Raw genomic sequence first — 12,127 nt, 5'->3', positions numbered from 1 at the left:
AGCAAAGTTCCAACATTTCCCTTTTCTGGCATATTCAAAGTCCTTTAGCTGAACTGCAGGTTTCAAACAAGAGGAATATACAGCAAAAAACCAATACTTAAAGGAGCAAGGTATTACTGATCCAACAAATCGAGTAAGTAAAAAAATCCTTCACAATGACTACATTTTGTAATAAACAGAGGGCACATCCCATGATATGCGACTACTAATTCATGAATGAACAGACACTTGAAGAGAATAGTGTTTTTACTTTTAAGACACAATTTCCAGTGAGATATATTTCTGTTATGATTATTCAAATGCATGAACGGAAATGATAAAGCATACACTGGAGAGGTCTGTCCCTGACCCTTTGTCCCTACAGCCAAGTAAAAAGTGGCATATATATGTAATGTTTCCAATACATTATATTTAGCCAGACCCACTAAAGTTAAATTGTTATTATTGAAATATTTTTATACAATCTCCTAAACAATTATGGCCTTTACCCTTTGTAGGCATTTCTCATGCAGAAAGATCAATCTAAGTACAAAAGAGATACAATACAGATACAAAACTGACAAGCCATAGTACATTTGCATCATTTACTCTTCACTCAAACATCTAAGCATTATTAAACTTACCAGTGAGACACTCCACATTTTCTCCCTCTCATCTGACCCAGTGAAAGCTATGCAGCAGTTTAAAAGGAAACTGCAAAACAACAGCAAGGTTTCCAGTTTGTTGTTCACTTCTGAAGTGGAATTATGCCCTGAAGTACTATTAAAACACAATAAGAGGTGAAAGATGAGGAAGTGTGAGAAAAACCTCATTATCATATTAGCTGTTAGAGTGTGCTTCTGCAGTAGCTTTTTCCCCACCAGTCTAGATCTAGATTTGATTTGTCAGATGCCAGAGATGTAACTATTATGCCCTGCAATCACCTAGTTTTCTGCTATGTTACTCTTTTACCAAATTGCTGATTATTTTGGCCAGTATCCCCAAGGGCTGCCAACACACGGGAAAAGCTGGTCGCTTCACCTGACTGCTGTCCAAAAATCTTGGGCAGGTGCCAGACACTGCAAAAATCACTCTTTATCGTCTTTTCAGAGATTACTGCTCCCCACTACTTGCAACCGCCCTGAAGCAGCTGATCTGCGCTGAAGCGGATGGAGAGCACTCACAAGCCAGAAGCATCGCTCCAAAGGTCACAAGCCCCTGTCTGAACCAACCCCAAGGACTCAGCAATCCTGCAGATGGACAATCACGAGTGGAATCACCTGGCTGGCACACAGGAAAGAAGAGCAGCAGCTGCCAGCACAACCTGAAAACCTTACCTGTTCACGGCTTTTCTGACCACAGCACAGGTGGTTTAGATTTTTTGTTCCCATTCTGCTGAGACCCTCCAGAGAAAAAGCCAAGACCACAGCCATCTACCTTCTTCGACAGTCTTCCCTTTCTTCAGTTATGACTTTCAAAACAAAATTAAAACTAACTAATCCAAACAAAATCCCAAACAAGGTCAGTATTATGTCCAGAATACAAAAGAGGTGACTTTTTTCATCATCACAGATACTTTGCAGGTTTTCAATTAATCTAGTATGCCTGAGATTTTAATTTTTTTAAATAAACATTACACTAATGACAGCTGTATTTCCTTGAATGCTAACGTAAGACGGTGCTGGTAAAGCTTCTTTCTATTTTAATTCCTGATCACATCCTTATTTCCAAATCTCCTATATTCTTCATCCTTATCAAGTATTTTCAGGATTTTATTGTCTGCTTTTTCATGGAGTTCTTCTCCTGTTTTACTAATAGTTTTCTCCTAACACTACAAATCTATATTCAAACACACACCAGAACATGCACCTGTATTTGGTGTGAATCTTTTCTCCCCCATGTCAGCTACCCTTAGAAATTCTGGGACAGTATGTTTACTATAAACCCAAATCACAAAATACCTGATCTTGAAATGGCTTGGAATCACAGCCCCTCACTTTTTCTAGAAATCAAATGCAGAGCTCTATCCAAAATCTGTACACAAACAACACACTACTTCCTGCTTCACAGGCAGAGATGAACATATATATTATTATGTAAACACTTTTGAAGGTTTTAATATGGCTTTTAAATACACTACTCTGATGTCAAATTGATATTTATGTGTTCTTCCTTAGGATAACTATCCTCAGCTTTAGTTACCAGAGGTAGAGTGATACGTGTGCAACAGCCTGAAATATCCAAAATGACAGAAAGGAAATATTAGGACTCACTAGGACTTTGATGAGGGCAGTCACAGAATGGTTAAGGTGGGGAAGGACCTCTGGAGGTCATCTGGTCCAGCCCCCTGGTCAGGGCAAGTCACACAAGAAAATCTTGGAAACCGCTATCAAAAATACAAAGCAAAATTACTTCCTTCAGAGAACGTAACTGTCTAAATTGATCACTGCGCTGGATTTGGCTTAGACAGTTAATAACAATTAATATTACATGACAGTACCTCCTGCAACCCTCCTCCTCCCAAAAATAATAAAAGAAAAGCAAGTGCTAAGTGACCCTAAAATGTGGGAGTGAGCAGCAACACAAGGAACACAAAGCTCAAACATACTGGACTATCCAGGACACATCAGCACAACTGCACAACTACACACATACACAAGAAGAAGGGTATATATCTTTGTGGACAAGTAAATGAGCAAACTTTGGAATTAAACATTAACATTTTTGAGGATGCCTAAAGAACAGACATTAAATTCACATAATCCAGACAGTATGTTGGGTACCTATATATACTGCCTCTTCAACCTCAGAGCATCTCAGAACATATGACAGCTCACAGCAGCCTGCAGGAAGGGGAACAATCTTATTTCCATTTCACCTAAGGGGAGCAAAGCCCCGTTTTGTCAAGGCCATACTGGGGGAGCCTTTAGATGGCCACTGGGGTCAGCCCTGTGCTCCTGCTGCATGGTGTCAGATGGGATTCATCTGCTCTGGCTTGCAGGGGAGATGACGTAGGAAAAAAGAAGGATCTCACAGCAGATACAGAAGGAAGGAATGCCACTCCCCCAGATCACAACAAACTGTTAGATTAGCTTGGCTATTTCCTGAAATCTCACTCATCAGAATGAGGCAAAGCAAAAACATTACTCTCCCTGCTTTCCACCTCAGATCCTGGGATGCTGCCTTTTCCTGTCTCTCGTGAAATGTAAACCTTCCATTTTTAATTACCCGCTGGTGTTGTTTTATGGACCAGACTCGGGCATTCTCCTGTAGTGCAAGCCACAAGCAAGCACTCCATGTTCTCCCCTCTCCCTTCCCTTGAATCACCCTCACTTCAGCTACAGCGCAGGGCACTGGAGCCCTGGTTACAGCACTAACATCGGCCTTTGCACGCCCCTGCCCCCTGGCATCACACACAGGGCACTGGAGCAGCGTACAGTGTACAGCGCAGGGCACTGGAGCCCTGGTTACAGCACTAACATCGGCCTTTGCACGCCCCTGCCCCCTGGCATCACACACAGGGCACTGGAGCAGCGTACAGTGTACAGCGCAGGGCACTGGAGCCCTGGTCACAGCACTAACATCGGCCCTTGGCACACTCCTGCCCCCTGGCATCACACACAGGGCACTGGAGCAGCGTACAGTGTACAGCGCAGGGCACCGGAGCCCTGGTTACAGCACTAACATCGGCCTTTGCACGCCCCTGCCCCCTGGCATCACACACAGGGCACTGGAGCAGCGTACAGTGTACAGCGCAGGGCACCGGAGCCCTGGTCACAGCACTAACATCGGCCTTTGCACGCCCCTGCCCCCTGGCATCACACACAGGGCACTGGAGCCCTGCAGGGCATACAGCGCAGGGCACCGGAGCCCTGGTCACAGCACTAACATCGGCCTTTGCACGCCCCTGCCCCCTGGCATCACACACAGGGCCTCCCCGAGCCCCGGCTGGCACGAGTGGGCTCTCCTGACACACACAGAGCCCAGACAGGGAGGTTATTCACATGAACCACACTCAGGCCTGCGGTATGGCCTAACTCCTTGTCAGCCCCTGCGGAGCTCAAATTAGCGACAAGAACATGGAATACCCAGAACATCCCCGAGTTCACTCAACAAAATTAAAGGCTTGCCTATACAAGGGGCAAAGAGCTTCACATTCATACCCTCCCCCGTCCTGCAATAACTCCCTGGTGTAGACAAGATCCTGCATGCTCTTACCAAAAATATTAAATGGCCGGCAGGCCCGTATTTATTAAAATTTTACAGTTGTCCTGTTGTTTTCAGTAATTAAACAGCCAAGCACCACTACAGTTTCTAACTCAGATGCCAGAAAGCATTCCTTCCACAGGAAAGTGTCCAAACCAAATAAATTTAAATCCTCACAACCAGAATTTGACTACTAGTGGAACACAGACTTTTACACTTAAAAAACGCAGTAATTATTCATTAAAATCTTAAGTCTGTGTAAATTTTTACACAAAGTTTGCACGAGACACCTACAAGCCCATGGTACATCACATGAGTAGAGTCCACTGATATACCAAGAGAAGCAATGCAACGCCAACAAGAACTCATTCAGGTAAAAATCCTGCCAACAGAAGAAATACTGCAAAGAAACAAAATTCAGTTTTTCTCCTGGGGAAGGCTGAGAATTGAAGAAAGGAGGTTCAAGCAGGGCTCACTGAGAAGAAAAGCACCTGTTTTTCCTATTAGCAGAGATGATGAAAACAGGTAGACAATAAACTTTTTTCTACTAGATGGTGGGACAGTGTGAGATTCCCCAAATGCTAGTGAGGCAGATGCCTGGGACGTGCAAAAGGAGCTTTCTGGAGAAGCCCAGATCCCCAGTGAGACCCAAGGCAGTTCTGGTGGCACACACAGTGCAAGAGCCTTGGGGGACCTTCTGCACGGGCATGGAGGAGCAAAAAGAGAAACAACTCCTCCCTGACAAACCATTCAGCATATTCTTCTGGTGCAGACTTTTACCAAGCTTTGAACTCCAGCAGAAAAAAATAATTTAATGTCACTTTTTTTCCTCTTTCCTTATTGCCTTAAAAGGACAAAGTGCAACACTTCTGGTCGGGGAAAAAACCCAATATTAATTAGGTCTTTTTTCCCCCTCAGACTTTTAAACTATGCCCAATACCTCAAAATGAGTATAAAACACTTTATAAGCCGCTGGTGACATACCACAGTGGCACAAAGAAAGGCTTAGACAGAGAATAAATAAACAAAAACATACACACCAGCTCTGTATTGCTAGAGTTTTGAATATACCAGCACCACTGAATTCTGAAACTGCACAACAGATTAGTACATGACACTAGAAGGCACAATGTTCCTATACTCCATTCTACCTTTGCCAAGTACAGTTTATCTGAGAGTAAAGCAAAGTCTTCTCTTTATGGCTTGTCTCCTATCTTTTCAAAGGAATTTTTGCATAAGCATAAACATTCTGTATCAGTAGTTAGGAAGTGCTGAAAATTTTATCCTATCATGCCTATTCTTTGTGGCAGCAATATTCCGCTTCAAACTTTCAATTGCTGGAAAATTTTGTAGAAAAATCTAGGAAGTCAGTCCTTACTAACACAAAAAAAAAAATCCCTTTGCAACCTCAGTGGTATTTAGCCCAGTGTAAAACAGACCTAAATAATCAACTGAACTCAAAGGCATTTCTGGTGTAAAACACAAGACCAGTCTCCCTAAAACCCACACTGAGAATATTTTGTGTTTTGTCATTCTTGTTCAAAAGCTACAACAAAAAAACCCCAAGCAACAAAAACCCCCACACAACACAGAAAAAGAATCAAACCCAAGCCTCTACCAACTTCCACCTCATTTAAATTCCAAAAAACAAAGGTTATATTGTGCTTCTATTTACTCTTACTTGGATATTGTTCAAATACTTAATTGTTAAAGCATGGTCAGAAATATAGATCCTAAGGAAGGGGACACCTGCTAAGACAGAAATGGATTAGTTGAATTGTAAATGACTGAAAAGAGAAAAGCACAGTCTTTAGACTACACAAATTCTAGTATTTTTCTAGATAACACAAAGCTGAAGGAGATAAAATCTGAACTGTCTTTTAGCAATTAAACGCCTCTGCTGTTTTAAGAGGGATAGCTTTGGATTTAACTTAAAACTACCAGTTTTTGACAAGTTAAAAGACATATTTACTACTTCATGTAGCAAAGTTCCACCAGAATCTAAGACAACATTTAAAGATGTAAAACCACTGTGACCTACCCAAAGGTCCACAGGCCCGACTCCATCGTGGAACTGCAGAGTTCACATTTACACACAAACACACACATCAAAAACCTCCTGTCAGGGCGTTTCCTGTGTGCTAACAAGCTCCAGCTTCTCTCCTGCTGGAGCTAAATTTAGCCATGACTAAGATCGAGTCTTAAAAAAATAAAAAGGAAAGCAAAAACCTCCAAACAATAAACCAAAAAAAAACCCCACTAGCAAACACAAACAACACAAAAAAACAACCTACTCCACATACACAACTGCAGTGTAGTGCAGCAAACATTGTACAGAACCCTTTGGTCTTAAAGCAGTTAATTATCAAATATATGAAATACGCAGCAAACAAGCAGCAGCCCCTCACCCTACACACATCTGAAAATGCACTTTAAGGGCTCCAAAGCACAGGCAACCCCAGCTCCCACTGCTCAGCAGGTGTATGTGACAGCTGGTGACATCCACAGGGCAGGCAGAGGCTCCACCGCGGCCAAGGGTGCCATCGGAATTGAGCACCCACCACAGCCTGCATCAAGCCAAAAAGATTTCTTACAAAGTCTTCAGCCTTTGCTGCAAACATTGGAATTCTTGAATACGTTAATTACAGATTTGTCTGCGCTAGATGGGGCACAGGCAGGCAGAAAGGTACAGAACAACTCAGGGACAAGCAGCTTCAGCACTCAGGCTCCTGCCTGCAGCCACGCTCTCCCATGGCCACACTCCACACTGCCCCGTGTCCTGTGTGCCTGTGGATTGTCCTGAGCCACCCTCGGGATCCACACAGGATCCCACACTCCACACTGCCCCGTGTCCTGTGTGCCTGTGGATTGTCCTGAGCCACCCTTGGGATCCACACAGGATCCCACACTGCCCCGTGTCCTGTGTGCCTGTGCCTTGTCCTGAGCCACCCTCGGGATCCACACAGGATCCCACACTCCACACTGCCCCGTGTCCTGTGTGCCTGTGGATTGTCCTGAGCCACCCTCGGGATCCACACAGGATCCCACACTCCACACTGCCCCGTGTCCTGTGTGCCTGTGGATTGTCCTGAGCCACCCTTGGGATCCACACAGGATCCCACACTCCACACTGCCCCGTGTCCTGTGTGCCTGTGGATTGTCCTGAGCCACCCTCGGGATCCACACAGGATCCCACACTGCCCCGTGTCCTGTGTGCCTGTGGATTGTCCTGAGCCACCCTCGGGATCCACACAGGATCCCACACTCCACACTGCCCCGTGTCCTGTGTGCCTGTGGATTGTCCTGAGCCACCCTCGGGATCCACACAGGATCCCACACTGCCCCGTGTCCTGTGTGCCTGTGGATTGTCCTGAGCCACCCTCGGGATCCACACAGGATCCCACACTCCACACTGCCCCGTGTCCTGTGTGCCTGTGGATTGTCCTGAGCCACCCTCGGGATCCACACAGGATCCCACACTCCACACTGCCCCGTGTCCTGTGTGCCTGTGGATTGTCCTGAGCCACCCTTGGGATCCACACAGGATCCCACACTGCCCCGTGTCCTGTGTGCCTGTGCCTTGTCCTGAGCCACCCTCGGGATCCACACAGGATCCCACACTCCACACTGCCCCGTGTCCTGTGTGCCTGTGGATTGTCCTGACCACCCTCAGGATCCCCCCTGGGCCCTGACAGCTGTGACACCTCTGTGTCAGGCGGGCTATGCGCCACTGTCACCTGGCATGCCTCTTACGTGGGGTCATTCTGACAGAGCTGGGCCACCAGGGATCTCTTCTTCAAAATAAGAAGTGATAAATTCCACTGCCACTTGCACCACTAATCGGCGGGAAATCTGCTGCAGAGCGAGATGAGACTGCGAACAATTCTACTGTATGTTGTGGTGTTTTTTTCTCTTTTAAGACCACCCTGTATTACAGAACTCTAAAAGATGGAGGAAATCTGCATTTAATGATAATCTACAAGTTCTAATTTGCATCACCATGAATTAAGGGCAGCTGATATAAACCACTCCAATATTCAAAACACATATCTGTAATTTTGTATATATTTTATATGTTGTATATATTTATTATGTAGTTACAATATTTAAGATAACTAGAACTTTAAGCTGCAGGTAGTTTTCCAATTTCATACACACCTAGATACAGCTGAATTCCCTAATGCACATGAGGAAGAACTAGATGACTTCAAGACTATCTGCATTCACAAAATTATTTTGGCCATTTAGACTGCAAAAGTGCCTGAGAAGTGCTTCACAAAGAGTGCCTCACCGAGTCAGTCACCTCACAAACCCTGCAAACCATAACCCTGCACCTGTTGACACAGAGTGTTTACAGAAAAAGGTCAGACAGGCATAATTCGGTGAGCATTGACACCAACTTCCACAGCACGAAGACTGTAAAGGCAGCTTTTGACTTGACCAGACACTTAAATTTCAGCAAGGGCTGTGGCAGAACTCACCGCTGCCATCACTGCACATCACTTCTGCAGCCCAGCAAGAATGCCAGGCTGAGGTGTCACACCAGCCACAGGATGACAGCAAACTGCTCTCTGCCAGCACCAAGGACTTGTCCCGTGGGAGCAGACACCAACGGGACACTCACATCTGTCCAGCTGGCTGATCTGCACAGCCGGTCACTCCAAAAGCCAGAGGAGCTGCTGCTTTCAAACTGGCACCCTCATCAGAAATGAGTATTCCAGATCGACAGGAGAAAATATGTGAAATATTAAATAGATGACACCACCTCAGGAAACAAAGCCCATGTGCCAGCAATGCTCCCAATCACTCAGTGGAGAAATACCTCTCACAGGCACAGCTGCCTGGCCCTTTGTTCCCACACTCTAATGAACATCCCTCAGGCACAGGAGTATCTCCATACTTTACACAAGGAGGCCAAACACTGAAGCTAAGATATTACAAAATCGAATATTCTAGTAACAAAGCACCTTTACAGATTAGGCCTATGGCGTAGCAAGCCTCCTCTTGGTGAGAGGGGGAGCAAAAACAAAATTCCAGAAACACAGCAAGAGAAACAGGACTTTCAGAAGTTAACGTAATTCCATGAACATGAACTAGAATGCATATCCTTCAAGAAACAGGAGTGACAATGATGGATGAAAAAAGCCCACACAGTGATGTATCACCTACACAGCACAAAAATCTGAAATCACTATCCTGGATAAACCTCTCAAGGTTTATGAAGCTAAAACAGGGAGGGGGAACAAGAGCACATTTTAGCTATGAAAGGAGACCAAAAGCACCCTGTTTGACTGAAGCACAAACCAAGTGAAATATAAACTGTGCTCCAGTTCAGACTCTCCTACACTCCAGTAAGCAGGAGATGGACACCACAGGAGACTCCAAAATATCTGTGGAGAGCCCAAACACAGTATAGAGATCATCCCCTGAGCTCTACAGTTTTATACTTAGATAAATAATCTAGTCAATTAAGCATGCTGAAATACCTCTACAGAACTTCTCAAGTACAATGAATACAGAAGGATTAATTCAGTCATGCTAAACAATGAATTTTAAAAGCAAAGGATAGTAGGAGACAGCAGAGCAAACAGACATATTAACGTTAGACCACACAATAGATATTCTGCATTAATGAGCAACTGATCCCTTTATTTACTTCCCTTCAGGATAAGATCAGAGAGGTTAAGGCTCCACAAAAACAAACTTTCTAAAAATAAATAAATAAAACATGCACTTATCAAACTAAAGTTAAACACAAAACCAAACGTAGTGAGGATCACGTAATGTTCCAGAGGTTGCTTCTGGGGTTTCTTCAGTTTGGTGTTACGCTATGCCTTCAATACTCAGAGGTCAGTTCTCTAACAGTGGTGTTCCTATACACAAACATATTGTTAAGAAATAAGACCTTACACATTTGGTAGGCCATATGCTGTGATTTTTATTTCCATTGCAGCAGCTTTGTGATAAAAAAACTCTCCAACCTCCACATCAAGTCTTGGGAGCTGAAAGCAACAAAAAGGCTTGAACTAACCCAGTTTTCTCAGACTTTCCCACACATAAAACCTAAAGCTGACCTTTATCTATTTTTCTGGAAAATATGAAGATCTAGCTCCTGACAGAGCCTGAAATACCACTTTTTAGTCAAAACAGCATCCCAACATATAAACCTTAATTTTAAAATAATGGATATAAATTACAATTTACAGATATTTATGGATGTCGTTACGAATAACTAACAGATCAGGCTAATATTCTTACATGCACAGGAGTTTGAAAACTTGCTAAATAATCTTCCACCTTCAAAGAAAGGTTTAATCTTGATAAGGGGAAGAAGTTCAGCTAAAGAAAAACAAACACCTCTGCTAAGACTGCTCAGCTGCCTTCCAACATATAATTCAGATCACAAAGTTGCCATGGCATCAACTTCAGGACTGTGGTCATACACACAAAATGTCTTTTTTCCTACATACTCTTATGGGAAGCTGAGCAACTCTGACCATGAAACAAATATGTTTTGGCTCTAAAGCAGATATAATTCATCACTATTTGGACATTCCAATGGTTAGCTACACTGAGAAAGCAAGGCAACCAGAACTTCAGAGCATCCACATAAATGAAGCGCTGAATGCACTACCCAAACAGTGGCAAAAAGAAGCAGTACTTATGTTTACCTTGCTCACTGGCAGTATTTAATAATATACTACCATTTTTCACTTAAACAGCACTTATACAGCAGATCAGAACAAATGGGAAAGGTTCATTTTTGGCCACTGTATAATAACAGTGGAAGGAAATTTTCTAGGACCTAAGGCATCACACTTATTTCCCAAATTCCCTGGTATTTTCAATTTTTAAGTATCAGGCTATTTTTAAGCAACAGTTATCAAAAATATGAAGTAACATAGGACTTCTGCATATACTGAATAATCCTGCAAAACTCTGAAGTAGGCTGGATGAGTAAAACATTTAAAATACTCCAGACCAGCGAACAAACCTCTTGCCAACTGTTTTTACACCCAGCAGTCACAGAAGCCCAAAGTAAACCTCCCACATCCTCAGCTGTTAGCTTTCCAAATGGTGCAAGAGCAGCGGCTTCGTCAGGAACCGCCATGCAAGGCAGAGCTGGCGAGCGCCACTGCCACCCGCGGGGCCACAGAGCAGGGACCAGGGGCAGGGGACACATCGGCATCACACCCAGGCGCACCGAAACCTCCTTCCATCCCCGGGCTCTGACCTCGCACACAGACACCTCCAGACACATTCTGTTTTAGAAAACAGTCATTCGGGACCCAGTCCCCTATCTAACAAATATGCATTATGAGGCTATGGCAAACAAATGCTGAGAAATCAGAAAGCTTTAAGAAAGTCTGCTTTAAAATACACCGTTCCTACGCACTATCAGTAACTCACGTATTAAAAACTAATCAATTTATCGTTTTATCATTTTATGCTTGAGATCCCAGCAGGAACACTGATGACATCTAGGGCAGGCCCTTCTGCTCCAGCCGTCAAAACAAGGTCGCTGCCCACAGACACGCACGTGTCCCGTCCCGTCCCATCCCCGCGCACGGCCGAACCCGCAGCCCGGCTCTGCCCGGTCGCTGTGCCTCTTCTCAGGCGCTCTTCCTCGCCTTCCAATACCGAAACCAAACACAAACACCACCAAGAAAGCAAGTTTTGAAGAAAGCAGCTTCCCCCCCCCCCCCCCCCCCCAGATCTTTAGTGGTAATGGCATGAAAACCGCCCCAGTCACCGAAACGTGACAGTGCGGGCCGGAGAGGCGGAAATCCCGCCCGGGCCCCGCCCGGGCAGCGCCTCCCCCGGCCCGTGCCGGCCCCGGCCACCCCGGGCCACTGACGAGCGGCGGGCCACCCCGCCGGCCCCGGGCCGCGCCCCTCCGCGCCCTGCCCCCGGCCCCGGCCCGTGCCTGCCCGACATGCCC

At 45.0% G+C, this 12,127-nt stretch overlaps 1 protein-coding gene across 3 annotated transcripts in view; it reads right to left on the bottom strand.

Annotated features, from left to right (window-relative positions):
- The window catches only part of TANC1 (tetratricopeptide repeat, ankyrin repeat and coiled-coil containing 1), a 61,882-nt gene that overhangs the window by 49,554 nt on the left and 201 nt on the right, over positions 1-12,127 (bottom strand). The gene's annotated exons all lie outside the window — the stretch shown is intronic.

This window comes from Melozone crissalis, unplaced genomic scaffold, assembly GCF_028551555.1.
Source record: "Melozone crissalis strain CALT ecotype California unplaced genomic scaffold, PUWL_Pcris_2 ptg000023l_1, whole genome shotgun sequence".
NCBI lineage: Eukaryota > Metazoa > Chordata > Aves > Passeriformes > Passerellidae > Melozone > Melozone crissalis.
The sequence above is the reverse complement of the archived record's forward strand: the minus strand, read 5'-3'. Positions and strand labels throughout refer to the sequence as shown.